Source organism: Aricia agestis, chromosome 2 (genome assembly GCF_905147365.1).
Source record: "Aricia agestis chromosome 2, ilAriAges1.1, whole genome shotgun sequence".
NCBI lineage: Eukaryota > Metazoa > Arthropoda > Insecta > Lepidoptera > Lycaenidae > Aricia > Aricia agestis.
In genome coordinates, this window is record NC_056407.1 from 20114577 (window position 1) to 20130068 (window position 15492).

Genomic DNA, 15492 nt, shown 5'->3' on the forward strand with positions numbered 1-15492 from the left:
CTAAATGCATTACGTATTTAATGGATTTCGAAGCAACAAATTCAGCCCGATGTAAGTGTCCGAGCTTTTCTATTAGCCCCCATGCATCCGCCGACGGCTGACAAACTGTTCTTGTTGCTCGGTAATGGGCCAGCTAAGCGAAAAGGAATTAAAACTCTCTGACAAAGAGGAAAATGGTCGAAAATTTCGCTTATTTAGAAACCCATATATTCTAAAATGGGACTTAAAAATTATATGGGCTAGACCAGTAAACTATAATGTTGAACATATTATACCATTCATTCATTTGCATAGGTTTCACCCTACTATTCAAAATGAAAAAGTCTTTAAATAACAAGCTTTTAATTAGTTTGTAAATAATTCCTTTAGCATACAACACTACCAACAGCAATTTACTTTTGAAAGCTTTCAAATGCATTAAAATATTAATTAATATGTATTATGTATATTCTAGATGTCCTCTTCATTCGACCTCAGGCAATGAATTTTGGAAAATTCTGAACCTGCGTGCCTTCGATGTAATAAATGTTGCGTGACCAATTTCAGCATAACATGCACCGTTATGAGCTCAGTTAGTTCTTCTTCTTCAAAACATAAAAAAATGTTTTATTTTTAGGGTTCCGTACCCAAAGGGTAAAAACGAGACCCTATTACTGAGACTTCGATGTCTGTCCGTCCGTCTCCAGGCTGTAACTCAAGAACCGCTATAGCTGGACTTCTGAAATTTTCACATTACCTATCTATTGCCGCTATAACAACAAGTACTAAAAACAAAATAAAATTTATATTTTAGGGGGGCTCCTATACAACAAACGTGATTTTTTTGGCCTTTTTTGCTCTATATCAATAATATCAATTATCAACATGTAGGTTCTTGAATTTTTCACACAATCCTTAGTTTTATGTGAACTTTAATATTTAATAATAATATTAATATTAAATAAAAAAATAAGATGGGCTCCCATACAAAAAACACAAATGTTGGCCTAATTTTGCTCTATAATGGTACGGAACCCCTCGTGCGTGAGTCCGACTCGCACTTGGCCGATTATTACTTACCAAGTTTCGCTCAGTACCGGTACGGAACGCTTCTTACTTCGTACTGCGAGTCCAATTCGTACTTGGCCGATTTTTTATATGAACCTTTGTAAATGTTTTTGAAATTGTTCTTAAAATCGGAATAGTTCTCGAACTGGTGGTAGACCCAAGCGAGAAGAACCGACATAAGAGACTCGATGAAATTATCACATATTTGTAGAGGCTCTTTTGTACATTGGATTGGATATTAAATATAGGCACTAGGTCCTAGTCACGTGAAAACATATCAAATATCAAAGAGAGCGTATGTAATAAAATACGGTTTTATCTTATAAATGATCCCTCATCTAATAAAGAGTTTATATCGCATTACATAAATTATTGCGATGGTTAACGCGATGAGGGTAATCCCAGGAATCCCAGGATTACGCGGGGTAGTTAACTTAACTACCCCGCGTTTCTAAATACGCATACATAACTCAGGAATCCTATTAAATCTTATCCCGAAATTATTATTGGTCAGGTAAATTAGAACTTATATCATAATTAATAATAATAGTAAAATATCTTATATATAAAATTCTCGTGTCACAATGTTAGTCACCGTACTCCTCCGAAACGGCTTTACTGATTTTTACCAAATTTTATATGCATATTCAGTAGGTCTGAGAATCGGCTACTGGGTACTTTTTATATTGATAAGTGCATTTGTTCAATAAATAATAGCAAATTATTACAACTCGAGACTGACGGCGACCATTGTTTGTGCGACGGGATAGCCGCGATGGTCGTTGCCATGGTGACATACTTATTTAGTCACTTCAATAAAATAATATGGGTGAAATACTTTATATAGCAAAACAACGTTTGCCGGGACAGCTAGTAATCTTATAATTTATAGTTTATAATATTATGTAATAGGTGATAACAATGCTACAAGGATGTTTCTGTGCGTGACTGAAAACATAACTAATTTAGCTATGTGTCACTTCGAACTGTTTCATTTTTTTTTTTATGAAATAAGGGGGCAAACGAGCAAACGGGTCACCTGATGGAAAGCAACTTCCGTCGCCCATGGACACTCGCAGCATCAGAAGAGCTGCAGGTGCGTTGCCGGCCTTTTAAGAGGGAATAGGGTAATAGGGGAGGGTAGGGATGGGAAGGGAAGGGAAGGGAAGGGAATAGGGTAGGGGATTGGGCCTCCGGTAAACTCACTCACTCGGCGAAACACAGCGTAAGCGCTGTTTCACGCCGGTTTTCTGTGAGAACGTGGTATTTCTCCGGTCGAGCCAGCCCATTCGTGCCGAAGCATGGCTCTCCCACGTATATCAATACGTGAGAGAGGTCATACCAATACTATCAATGTTATTATCTGATATTATAGTCAAATTGCTTTGTGTTAGTCTCACATCAACATTCAACGCCTATATGACATAATTATCCGTGTATCACAAGGTATCAAGGATGGTGTCAATACTGCCAAGCTGAAGTGGGATTGGGCGGGTCACGTTAGCCGTATGCATTCCGACCGCTGGGCAAAGATCTCCACAGAGTGGGCACCAGAAGATGGACGCCGCCGCCGTGGCCGGCCTAGAAAAAGATAGCGTGATGAGCTGGAGACATACCAGCCAGGCAGGCCAGCGGTGGCGCAGGAGAGAGACAGATGGAAGTCTTTGGGGGAGGCCTTTGCCCAGCAGTGGGACAGTTTAGGTTCATAATTATAATAATAAAAATCACAAGATCCTTGCAGGTATAAACAAATCCTTATAGAAGACAAAATCCTTGGCGAAATGTGTCTCGTAGTTCCAAGTGATTGTAAAATTTGCACGCCATCCAAATGCAAAGTAAGAGAACTATTTACCTGATTAACGCCATAATATTGTATTTTATTTCAAGCAATTTAACGATTTCTATTTTATTCTATTCTATGTATTATTGCCTCATATCTGTCAGAGCTCAAATTCACTGAGACTGAAACGGCCAAATATTTAATATCGCTCCGCCCCAGGCTTTAATACAGCGCAGCTGCAATTAATTTACAACTCAAAATCTAGACTAATACAGATAATAGCATTCGCTACGTCTCGGGCAAACTTTTGACGGTTCTGATCCCCTAACAGACGTTAATTTGGAATTTAGGCCAAAACTGGCAGGCTCGACTAATACAACCTTATCGGTCCTTCGAGCTTTCGTAGTTCGTCGCACAAGATATATCCCCAACGACGCTACTGACCTGATGATAGAAACATATTGACCTTCCGACGTAAATGTCGGTCTACAACATAAAGCCGGGACCAGACGAGTGTAACGTGTAATGTAATTCACCGTGTAATGTAACACGAATTCTATGTGTGGATGGCACTACGAGCATTACATGTAACGCTCGGGGTTTATCCATCGGCTGTCGGTTTTCGCGCGAGCACAAAGGCTCGTTTGGACAATTCGCTTTGAGTTCGTGTGCCGTCCACACTGTTGACGCTAAATTACACGTACAAAAGCCGGGTCCAGACGAGTGTAACGTGTAATGTAAGATACATTACACGTTACACTCGTCTGGACCCGGCTTTTGACATATTATAAGCATTTCTTTACGTAATTTGTCTAGTAAGTACGTAATATTTTTGTATAATATGGTCCAAATCACAAAACAAGTAACATCATTTATTACGTATTTTAACATTTAAGTCGTGACTGTTACTGACTTCTAGTGCTGCGGGGCTAAAATGGTCGCTTTGAAGAATCATGATATTAATCATAATATGATTCATTTTTTTAAAATCGCAAAATGCAACTCTGCTTACAATTCATTTCTGTATTTTTGTACTGATTTGACATTTGTCAGTTTGACAGTTTTGACAATTCATTTGCTGAATTGATTGAGAGGAATTGCTAAATGTGACCATTTTAGCCCCGCTGGAAGCAGACTAAAGAATAAGCTTCATAGCCTATTCTATAAGTCTGCTACAGAGTACATAAGCATACATTACTGTCTGCTTGTTATGAAGCATCGAAAATAGTGTAAAATATTATTACATATTTACTACTTTATTGATGTTTGCGTAGGCACTATATTTAGGGTTCAGTATATAAGGAACACATAATATATATTACATGTGCTCACGCCATCGTTTTTATGTCTCAATAGCTCCCAAACATATCGGTCTAAGGGTAGGTTGCACCAACTTACTTAACTATAACTTGAACAAAATGTCAAATCTGGTTAAAGTAAAAATGGACGCCATGTTTAACGATAACGTTAACCGCTCAATTCTGCTTGGTTTGTTAAATTTGTCTTAAGGCTCACACGTCACAGTGTTGCTATAACAAATTATTTTTTTCTGCTAATTTGTATGGATAATTTATTTTATATACTTACTGTCAATCCCATAAACTTTAGCAACAGACATCTGTCTAATACTGTGGTCAAAGTTATGGTTATAGTTAAGTTAACCTTAACTTTGACCATAACTGTAACTGTATTCAAACTATTTCTGTTTTTGTAACTTGTTTAAATAAATTGATATTTTGTTTTGTTTGAATAAAGATTTTTTTTTATAACAACGCTTGTGGTGCAAGTCGTGCAACCCACCCTAAGGCTTCAGGGGTGAATTCTACTTACACATTTTTATCCCTCGTTCATGAACCGGGTTTATATTTCGGAGACCGCTTTGCAATTTGCATACATAATCATATTGTGGTGCCAAATGTAGATTTACATTATTATGACATTGTAGAATCGCCTTTCCGCAGTCCCACCGGTTGCATATTATCGTATTTTGCATATTTTCCTCTGTAAAAATGTAATTTTCAACTAATTATGAATAATTAAAACTCTTTTCAAAATTACATAGCTTCGACAACCTAAAATAAGTACCTAATTACATTTTATTTGGTAGTCTTGTTAGTTTATACCAACTTGAGAATAACTACTGAACCGATTTTTCAAGTTGGCCGACTATCGTACAATTACTAAATTGCGTAGTTTCACAATTTAATTGGACAATAATTTGTAGGTTATAGGAAAGGAATCGCGGTTCTGGGTACAATACGATTGGTGTCCAATTGTTTAGTTGTACAATTTAGTTGGATGCAACGTGCGAGCTCTCATAAGTCGCTATAGCTATTGGTAGACTATGCGATTTAGTTGGCCAACATGAAATTGTAAGTCTACGGTTGCTCTAAAGCTCCTTTAAAACTATAAGTTGTGCTTTGAGTAACCACTAATATGACAGCTAACTGATGCCGCTAAATTGCTGCTGTGTCGATAAGTTAACGACTAAATTTATTATTGCTTCGCGACGAAATTTAGTTCAAGAAGATTTATTGAAGACTAAAATATTATTATTCAGTTAGATGACGCCCGCCCATAATTCCGTTGTGCCCAAAGTTTATAGTGCGGGAAGCGTACATTTTTCCGGGATAAAAAGTGTTTTATTAAGTGCGGAACTCAAAGTAAGGATTATTGATTTATTTTTATCAGTAACGGACATTTCTTATTTTTTATTTATTTCGTAATTCTTGCGTATTAACACGTTCAGTGCCGCCGACTCACCTGGAGAGTTCACGTAAATTTGATTCCAGTGCCGACGACTCACCTGGTTAGTTATAATAAAAAAAAAAGTTTTATTCTTCACACAACATTACCTAAATACAATTTACAAGTAAATTTTACAACATATTACATGTTAATTATTGATCGGCAATAATTGTGTGAACTGGAGCCTAAGCTAGGTAGCCCTGTATTTCAGGACTCCAGGTTCCACCCGCAGATAAGAGTATCCTCATCTCTCAACAAAATCTCTCACCTTTCAACAAAATCAGTCGAGCTGTTTGGGTGTGATTAGACAGATAGACACACTTCTGCATTTATAATATTAGTATTCAGAATACTATTGATTCAGAAAAATTTCATTATTTTCCAATTTCATAATAATAATTGAACATCGGTTTTAGTTGTGTTCAAAAATATTGACTCTAATCCGGATTAATTGAGATAAAACCGTCGGTGAAAACAATTTGTTGTAAAATATTTTTATACGATCGCTTGTCAGGAACGACCGAAAAAATCAGAGTTATTACAACAACAAATCTTTATTGATATTTATAATAATAATTACAATGTTACTAATTACTTTGATAATAATTGTGATTAATTAATTAATTATGATAGGACGTCGTTATATTATAACCTAAAAATATAGGTAAATTATGGGGGAAACATATTATTATAACTACGTTGCGGCAGCGCATTGCCAAAATCTGCGCCAAAAACATTGCAAACTCATTTTTTTTATGAAATAAGGGGGGAAAACGAGCAAACGGGTCACCTGATGGAAAGCAACTTCCGTCGCCCATGGACACTCGCAGCATCAAAAGAGCTGCAGGTGCGTTGCCCGCCTTTTAAGAGGGAATAGGGTAATAGTAGGGAAGGGTAGGGATGGGAAGGAAAGGGAATAGGGGAGGGTAGGGAAGGGAATAGGATAGGGGATTGGGCCTCCGGTAAACTCACTCACTCGGCGAAACACAGTGCAACCGCTGTTTCACGCCGGTTTTCTGTGAGAACGTGGTATTTCTCCGTTCGAGCCGGCCCATTCATGCCGAAGCATGGCTCTCCCACGTCTAAGTATACAGTAATATTTAAAAAAACCATTACGGCGTCATTAACTCGGTTACTCGCTCGGTCGGAAGATCTTCCTTTGTGGCTGCTATCGCCTATCCACACCATCTTTATTTCGGCGCGGAAAAACAAAAACGCACTTCCATAGACTGACGCTTATGTGAAAAGTCAAGTCAATTCGAATAGAAAATCCTTGTTGTATATTAAAAGGTGGATGACAATCGTTTTTTGTCCGCTCCGGTTGGCAGACAATCAGGCTGCGGCTCGGCTTTGAATACCGATGTCGCGCACGCGGCCCGTTTCAATCTCTACTCTATGCATAAGTAATGCGAAAAGTATAACCGTCGGCTCTTCGAAAATTGTCTATTTTTGCCAACTTTGGCTATTTGTTGTTCTGTTATATTACACGGCGCTGTCGACTCCAACTTTGACTTTAAGTGGTACGAATTGGAATCGGTCTCCTAAGGCAAATTATGCGGGACACGTGCTAAATTTATGGCCACGAAACTATTTTTCCAGCAACTTCGCTTTAACCCCATTTATACTAAGTATTTCAAAGAGTATTCGAAGTTTTCATATTCAAATATGCGTCCAAATGATATCGTTACTCCAATATATAGAATTTAATACGCGAAATACGTTCTGAAATAACTGAATATGTAAGTACAATTTGCAATTCACTTTAAATTCGTTTCGTGAAGGAAGCGTCAGTGGCCCGTCACAGATGTGCCCTATGCGAGTATATGAGACCTTGCCGCTTTGGGAATAGGGGCTATATTTGCAGTATATCGCCGTATAGGCTATATTTATCATGTAAATAAACGAGCAGTTGGCGTGGGTAGTGTCTATTCTGCGGCAATAACTGCGATTATCCTATTTGAGCGACGGCAGGCGTGACTCGTGGCGCATTTTTCATATTCCATAATATAACGTAAGTTTAGACGTACGCCTATAAAACGGGGGACGAAAGGGAGCTTTTATATTTCTATGCGAGCGTTTAAGATAGTTTTTGCATATTATAACAGTTAATACGACAAGGTTCGTTCATTTATTAAGCACCTTCCTATTTTAATAACCAACTTCTTTCCCCTACCGACCCAATCCCCAACCAACCAACTCTCAAAGTCATATTGTATTAAAATGAATTTGACTTCTTTACAAAATTATAAAACTTTTTCGTATACAGTTAAAATCGTCTTAATCTGCATAACATAAAAACTCAATCTAAATTCTAAAACCTAATTACTTACTAACGGTACAAATGGAAGATTTAAACCTACCAGGAAAATGCAAAACAAAAGAAATACAACAAATTCGTAGTACTTTTCCATTCGAGTGTGCTGTACTTATCAAATTTTCCACATAGTGACTGCAATTCAACAACTAGCCACTTACGTTCCGGAGCTCGGCCGGCCCCGACAAACTTACATAATAATGTCACGCAAGGGAGTTCTCCCGATGCCGTGTGTATTTTTCGTTGAAAAATTCAGTTGGGGACCCCAGGGTTCCGCAGATATACAGGAATTATACAATACTACATGACAACCGCGGCTTCGCTTGCGCTAAGAAGTACAATCTTTTATCCCCTATTTTATCACCTTAGGGGTGGAATTTATTAAAATTATTTCATAGGGAATGCCTACGTTATAGTAGCTTTATGCCTTATGTCTCAGCCCGATCGGTTTAAAATTGACAAAGCTTCATACAAACTTTAATCCCCCATTTTAACCCCTTGCGGGTAGAATTGATTAAAACCCTTTCTTAGCAGAAGCCTACGTCATCACATCTACCTGCATGCCAAATTTCAGCCCGATGCGTACAGTGGTTTGGGCTGTGCTTTGATAGATCACTATGTCAGTCAGTCAGTCAGTCAGTCACCTTTATATATATTTAGATTAGATGACGCCGCTGTTGTGCCAAAATTAGTATATCACGCGGGAACCGTACCTTTTAAAAAAGTTTCCAACATCCTTTCCCGGGAATCAAACAGTCTCCGTATCTAGCAAAATCGGTTCAGCGGTTTGGGCGTGAAGAGGGAATACACAGACAGCACTTTGGAATTAATAATATATATTAGTATGGGTATGGATTTTCGTCTTCAAAATGTTGTTGTAGCTTTCGCCATAAAATTGAAAAGTTTTCTAGCACTATATATTTATTGCATTTTATTGGGCGCTTCTCAAAAATGGCCGGTGCATGAACGCGAGGGTCATAAAATTTTATGACGTCATTAGAATATGAGTCCTAGATCGTAAAACGAAGAGTTAGGTAGTGGGAAATTCAGTTAGTCTAGATGCTAGCTGATGGTTTTCACTCCATTATTTTGTTCCCCCCGCAAAAATCCGGTTAGCCTTGCGAGAGAAAATACTTTTTACTAAGCTAACTTCATATAAAAGAAAGTGTATATTTTGTAAAAGGAAAAGTAATTTCATACGACGCGTGATAATATTTCCGCGCTTTTTCCATGGAGGCTTTGTTGTAATAAACACCTCGGTTACTAAAATGTAACGGCCCTGACACATAGGACAACTTGCAGGAGTAGGAATCTGTTAGTAATTTCAATAAATGTAGTGATCACTGATTATTATTTACTACTAGCTGTCCCGGTGAACTTCGTGTCACTTTAAAACCTGCCCTGGACTTCTTTAGAATCTGGAGTTATAGTTTATATGGTGAAGGAGTGCATCGAGCTAATATTGTTTTGAAATTATGCTTTTATCATACATTTTTTTAACAAATAAAACATTACACATACACACACTACAACACACACACACTAGGAGATTTTGATTGACACACGAATTAAACTCTTTTATTTATGGTTGAAGTCTGTTGTCCAATTGAAAATAGATTTAATTTTTTTATTGAATCTTAAATACTGCATTAGACAATTATCACACGGCCAGTCTGTCATCATTTAACTTTATTAATCTGAGCCTGTCGCAGAAATTGTCTAAAAAATAATAAAGTCAATATTTTGACAATAGAATATCAATAGAAAAGCGTTGAGAAACTTATATTTTTTTTTATTTGAGGTCGAATTTCGGCCATTGGCGTCCATTGGCGTCATTAATTGAACTAGAGATCCTAGTTCAATTAATGACGCCAAAGTTCGGAACCAAAATGCATAGAATTTGAGATGAGACAAGTAATTTGGCAATAATTTGTGCCATAGTCATAAATTTTGTTTTAAAATATGAACTTCAGTTTCGAAATTATTTAACACATATTATTATTATTTATGTAAGCAGGATGGAATGAAACAAGCAACCAAGCTTGCTTCATGTTAAGTTAAATATTTTTATATTTGCAAAAACGCTGGGACAAATAGATGTCATGACATGGACCCAAATCATATAAAAGCGGCTACTGTCATGACACGTCAAGAAGTCAAAGAGGTCGTAAAACGAAGGACACTGCACAAACAAGTGTATGGCCGATAAAATGCTCTCGATAACTTACTTTAATTACTTTAGACCGACTATATGTAATTGAGGCTTAAGTGGCGTCGCACATTATAAGGGCGAGCGCTCACATGAGACACGATAAGTTAGGCTATCGTGTCTTATTGCTATACATAATATCTGTTTGCGTTTTGTATAATAACCTGTCTTAGAGTTTTAAGACTGTCGTGTCCCAAATGAGCGCTGGCCGTAATTCTCGTCTTACGAACATAAATCCGTGTATATCAGAACTTTAATCAAACAAGCAATCGATGTCCATAAAAAATATATTAAAGTGGAATCTCATTATTTTCTCTTTGAGCTGTATGTAAAGCACCTCCAAAGACAAAACATCCCGGAGTTTTTTATTGAAATTAGATCCTCGTCGCTGGGAAGGAATTAAAATCGCATTAGGAAATCCGTCGTCTAACTTTACTCGGGGCTGTATCGGAATAAATGGCCCAAAACTTTATTTATATAGCCGCTGAATATTTATGTATTTTTTCTAATTTCACATTCAGTTACCTCCCGGTTTCGCTGGTTTTGCAGGATTCCCGTTCACAACTGTATTTTAATTCATTCTAGGATTATATTGGATAATGTCAGTCAGAACTAAACTTTGTTTGGTTAAACAAAGTTTGGTCAGGTTTGATATTTTTAGGTAGAAAATGTATTTAGGTCTGATTATGACCAAGTAGGTGATTATTAATTAATTGTCTAGTTAAGGAAACATTTCCCTAATATGTGTAGGTGCAAAAAATTGTCGGTCGCGCCGAATCTCTCGCCGTGCCGGTGAAATTGTTTATTCGAGCGTATTGCGCACATATTTGGGCACTGTAAAATTATTTTTATGTAGGTAGTATGGCTTAATTATTTGAAAGTACTGGCACGAAAATCATTGTGTGTGCTTTTTTATGATAATAAATGACACTTAAGGTTGTAGCAAATATAAAATGAGAAGCTTATTTATAAGTAGACATCGGATTATATGCACGATCAAAGTGCTGAAATATGCATGCAAATATGCACGATAAATGGCCAAAATATGCAAAAAAATATGCACAATCAAAAGTCACTTATTGTAGTGTAATGTGTAGGTGCAAAAAATTGTCGGTCGCGCCGAATCTCTCGCCGTGCCGGTTGAATTGTGTATTGCGCACATATTTGGGTACTGTAAAATAATTTTTATGTAGGTAGTATGGCTTAATTATTTAAAAGTACTGGCACAAAAATCATGGTGGGTGCTTTTTTATGATAATAAATGACACATAAGGTTTTAGCAAATACAAAATGAGAAGCTTATTTATAAGCAGACATCGGAATATATGCACGATCAAAGTGCTGAAATATGCATGCCAAATGGCCAAAATATGCACAAAATATGCACAATCAAAAGTCACTTATTATTTAAATTTTAAGAAATTGGTAACTAATTTATTCAAATTTTTGACTAATGCTGCCAACTACAGAGAAAAAATTTATTTATAGAAAGATATTGTACCTATCGGGTGTATTGCATTCTTTTAATGGGGATGGAGCCACATATTTGAAGTGTTTTGATCCATCCTACCTCTGTTTTGTAGCCTCGGTATGTGTCATGATAGCTTTAGCAAAACAGGTTTGAAGTGCTGTCGCGGGTGCTACCAATTTGACCCTCCATTAAGAACTGTGATGAGTTCATATATGAATATTGGTTTTTGCGAAACTTTTACAAAACAACTTGCCTATATTTCAAAATAGCATAAAACAAGGAAACTATGTAACTAGATAAAAGTAATTATAGTAATAAGTACTAGAAATTATTAACATTTCTACGATCGCGGGTGCAACATCAAAATTCTCAAATCTCTTAAAGGTGAATTAAATCGTAATTCTCTAACAAATTTTAAAATTTTGGACATAGAATATGTAATTATACTAGTAAGTTTGTAATAAACTGCACCAAATTGTAGTTTTTTTTAATTACCAGTTGTTTATTCGCCTAACAAAATTAATCGTCTAAATCACTAAAAACGATTGAATAGTGTAATTTATACAAAAGATTTCGACGTATTGCTGTACTACTATACTAAGACTAAACATTAATTTGAAATATACCCTTTTTTTAATTTAAAAATATGGTAAAAAAATTGCGTCTGTTAGATGATTTTGTTTAAAAATGCTCTAAATTATTCGAATTCCATCTTTTACCGATAAAAGTTGTTTTGTTAGTAAAAACACATCTTCTTACGTATATTCCAATTAAAAGTGTAACTAATGCCACATTTTAAAAATTCTCGTTGAGGGCCGTCTGTGGCGGAATAGCCCTGCTATACACGAAATATAATGTGTTATATATTCCGTGCTGCTATAAACTATTATATACGAAAACTGGCCAGTTCTGGGAATATTACATACCTACATACGCGTCGAATTGACAACCTTCTTTTTTTGAAGTTAAAAATAAATTTAAATCCATGAGACGTTCATAATATAATACGAACTTTGCCAAATGTACGTATTATGAGAATATTCAGCGGATGACAATCCCAAATTGTGCTACAACTCCTTGCCAACACGACGGCACTTTATATGGAAATAAACTACCTTTTAAAACACAAAAGGGTTTTTGCTATAGCAGATTTTCTTAATATTATAATTTTTCAAAGCATCGTAATTTAAAATGACCTACATTCGATGTACCTGCACTTGTAAATTGTAATTCCATGAATTTTGTGTATTTTAGTAAGTGTTTTTGTATTTCTTCATTGAGTAAATGCCTTACTTAATAGTAACAACAGAACTTACAATCAATAAATGCCTTTGCTAGACCTGCACATTTCAGTTTTATAAACAGCGGTAATTATTTTTTATGAAAGAAAAACGACCGTTCCACAAGAACACATTTGTTTAAGTAATAAAACTTTACTGTCTCCCTTTTCTAGAAAAACCTAACATAAAAACTTGTATTAAGGTCAGCAGGTATGGTCAAGTAGTTAGGTAGTAGTACTCCAGACGGTGAGTTTAGTAGCTCTAAACAATAGCTGGTCTCGGGTGAATGGGCGATTGGCACTAGTGCTCGAATGCTAATGCAAATTCCCCAGACACGCTCCACTCGGCTAAGTCGATTGTATTTTAACGGTGAAGGAAAATTCGTCAGTGTACCATCAGAATTTGTGGGCAGATTATGAAACGATTATTTGGTTTTATTTAATCAAGTCAATCGGTCAGCGTTGCGTCGACGCAGCGCTGCCGTTTGACGCATAGCCGGCCACACCGGCGCGGCGCTGCGCCATCGCAGCGTTATTACGAAGTAGTCTTGACGTAAACACCCTTCGTCTCGGGAGCTGCTGTCCGTCATATGTGCGTTGCGACGACGCAGCGCGCCGTGTGAACACCTTGGTTATTAGTATGTAAAACAACGCAACGACAGCGCTGCGTCGACGCAACGCGCCATGTTATCAGGCTCTAACGTTGACTTGAAATAGCTAAGCAAACGCTAAACGTCACGCCTATCATGTCAACCCATCAGTTTAAATAGAAGTCTTTGTGTCATCCATGCACAAAAACATTGTTTTTGTGCATGGATGACATGATTTGAAAATCTTGAAATTTTATTGTATGTTATGCGCCCTTTCTATGTTGATTGTTTGCCCATGATGAAGCGAATACAAGCGATTAAGAATGACGCCATGCTGTAGGCGACTTCACAATCATGGTTGTTCACCATGGCCCAAGGTGCAGGCCTTTCCTTACTGTCCGAGGTAAAATAACTACGAACGCACAGTAGTCTATCGTCGGAAATGTCCTCCACTTAATATCGATCCCAGAACGCTAGAGATTAATAAATATCCTCGGATAAGACAAATGCGCCCATCTGTTTACCTCGACGGCGGACGAAGGGGCCGTTTTATTAAGCCAATTAGGTTTCTTTACATATAATAATGACCTGCCACCTTCCTTTGGATATTGGCCGATATCGAGATTTATTTGAGGTATGAAATAGGATAGGAGGAAATTGGTTGATATAACAGATTAAATCCATGAAAGTTATGGAATTCCTTGACTTGGGTAAATTAGCTTTTTTAAGGGCAATTTTGGATTTATCCAACTAACATTCTAACAGTCGGCGGTCGGTTGCTGTGTAGATAGAGCGTAGGTTTGTACTGTTTAGTGTGCACTAACAACCTGTGCCACTCGCTACATGTAACATTATGCACATAACACACATTTAGTCACAGCTTACGGATGTACTTGAAAATGATTATAAATGATCTCCGGTGTAAGCACATTTAGGTGGTGTATAACAATTAAGATTAGTTTAAGCTTTTAAAGGTTATATGTTGTGTATAGTTTAACATGGCGTATAGTTTAACCCATCAATCTCCAAGCAGCACCCGGCTGCCGCAAAACAATAATTGAAAATATTGAATTAACCTTTGACGCATTTACTCATTAAAAGTATAATATAAATTATAAATAAAATATAACCTGCACTTGGTACTACTAATATATATTCTGTGCCTGCTTTGGTGCCTGCACACATTAAGCTAGAAGGAATTTTAAGGAATGCTGCAGGATAAATTCGCGATATTTTCTAAAGTCAAACGCAGCCTCAGTCCCAGATTCCTCGGAGCTCGCGCGTAGACCCGACATTGATGTCCACAATAACAAAACAGTAATTTACATACGGCCGGCACTCGCCACACAAACAACGGAATTGGATATGTCATACTACAGACTACAGACTACAAAGTACAAATCCGAATTTGTATTCGTCGCGGGACAGACCCAATTGTGCTCTTTGTCGGCATTTTAGCAGTTATTTAATAATTACTTTAACTAAGTACGGATCTTCAATTCGGATATTATATAAACTTTCTAATTGTCCTTAGGAATAAAAAATAACATAACTAAAAGCTATACAAGTACTGCATGTTTTTATCTGGCACGTTAAAAAGTCACTTAATAGATAAAAACGGTGGACCTTGAATAACTAAGTATGTTGTATCTTCTTCATCTATCTATCTATATATTATTACGTGAGAGAAAAACTTTGTAACATTTTTACGAAAAATGGGGAAACGTAGGTGCATGAAATTTCGCACAGTTATAGTTTATATGGTGAAGGAGTGCATGGAGCTAATATTATTTTAAAATGATGCTTTTATCATAATATTTTTAAAATAAAATGTTACACACACAGTGTGTGTAACATTTTATTTTTCACACTACGACACTACTACTAGGAAAAATGACAGCTTTTTGAGTGACAAGCCTATACATACGAATTATACTCTTTTATTTATGGTTAAAATCTGTTGACAATAAGTTGACAAATTGAAAATGGATTATTGTTTTTTTTGTTTAATTTTAGATACTATTAGACAATGCTTACACGGCCAGTCTGAGATC

The 15492-nt window shown here is 36.6% G+C and overlaps 1 protein-coding gene across 1 annotated transcript in view; it reads right to left on the reverse strand.

Moving 5' to 3' along the window:
• LOC121739744 overlaps positions 1–15492 on the reverse strand; it is a 132051-nt gene that overhangs the window by 84303 nt on the left and 32256 nt on the right. The gene's annotated exons all lie outside the window — the stretch shown is intronic.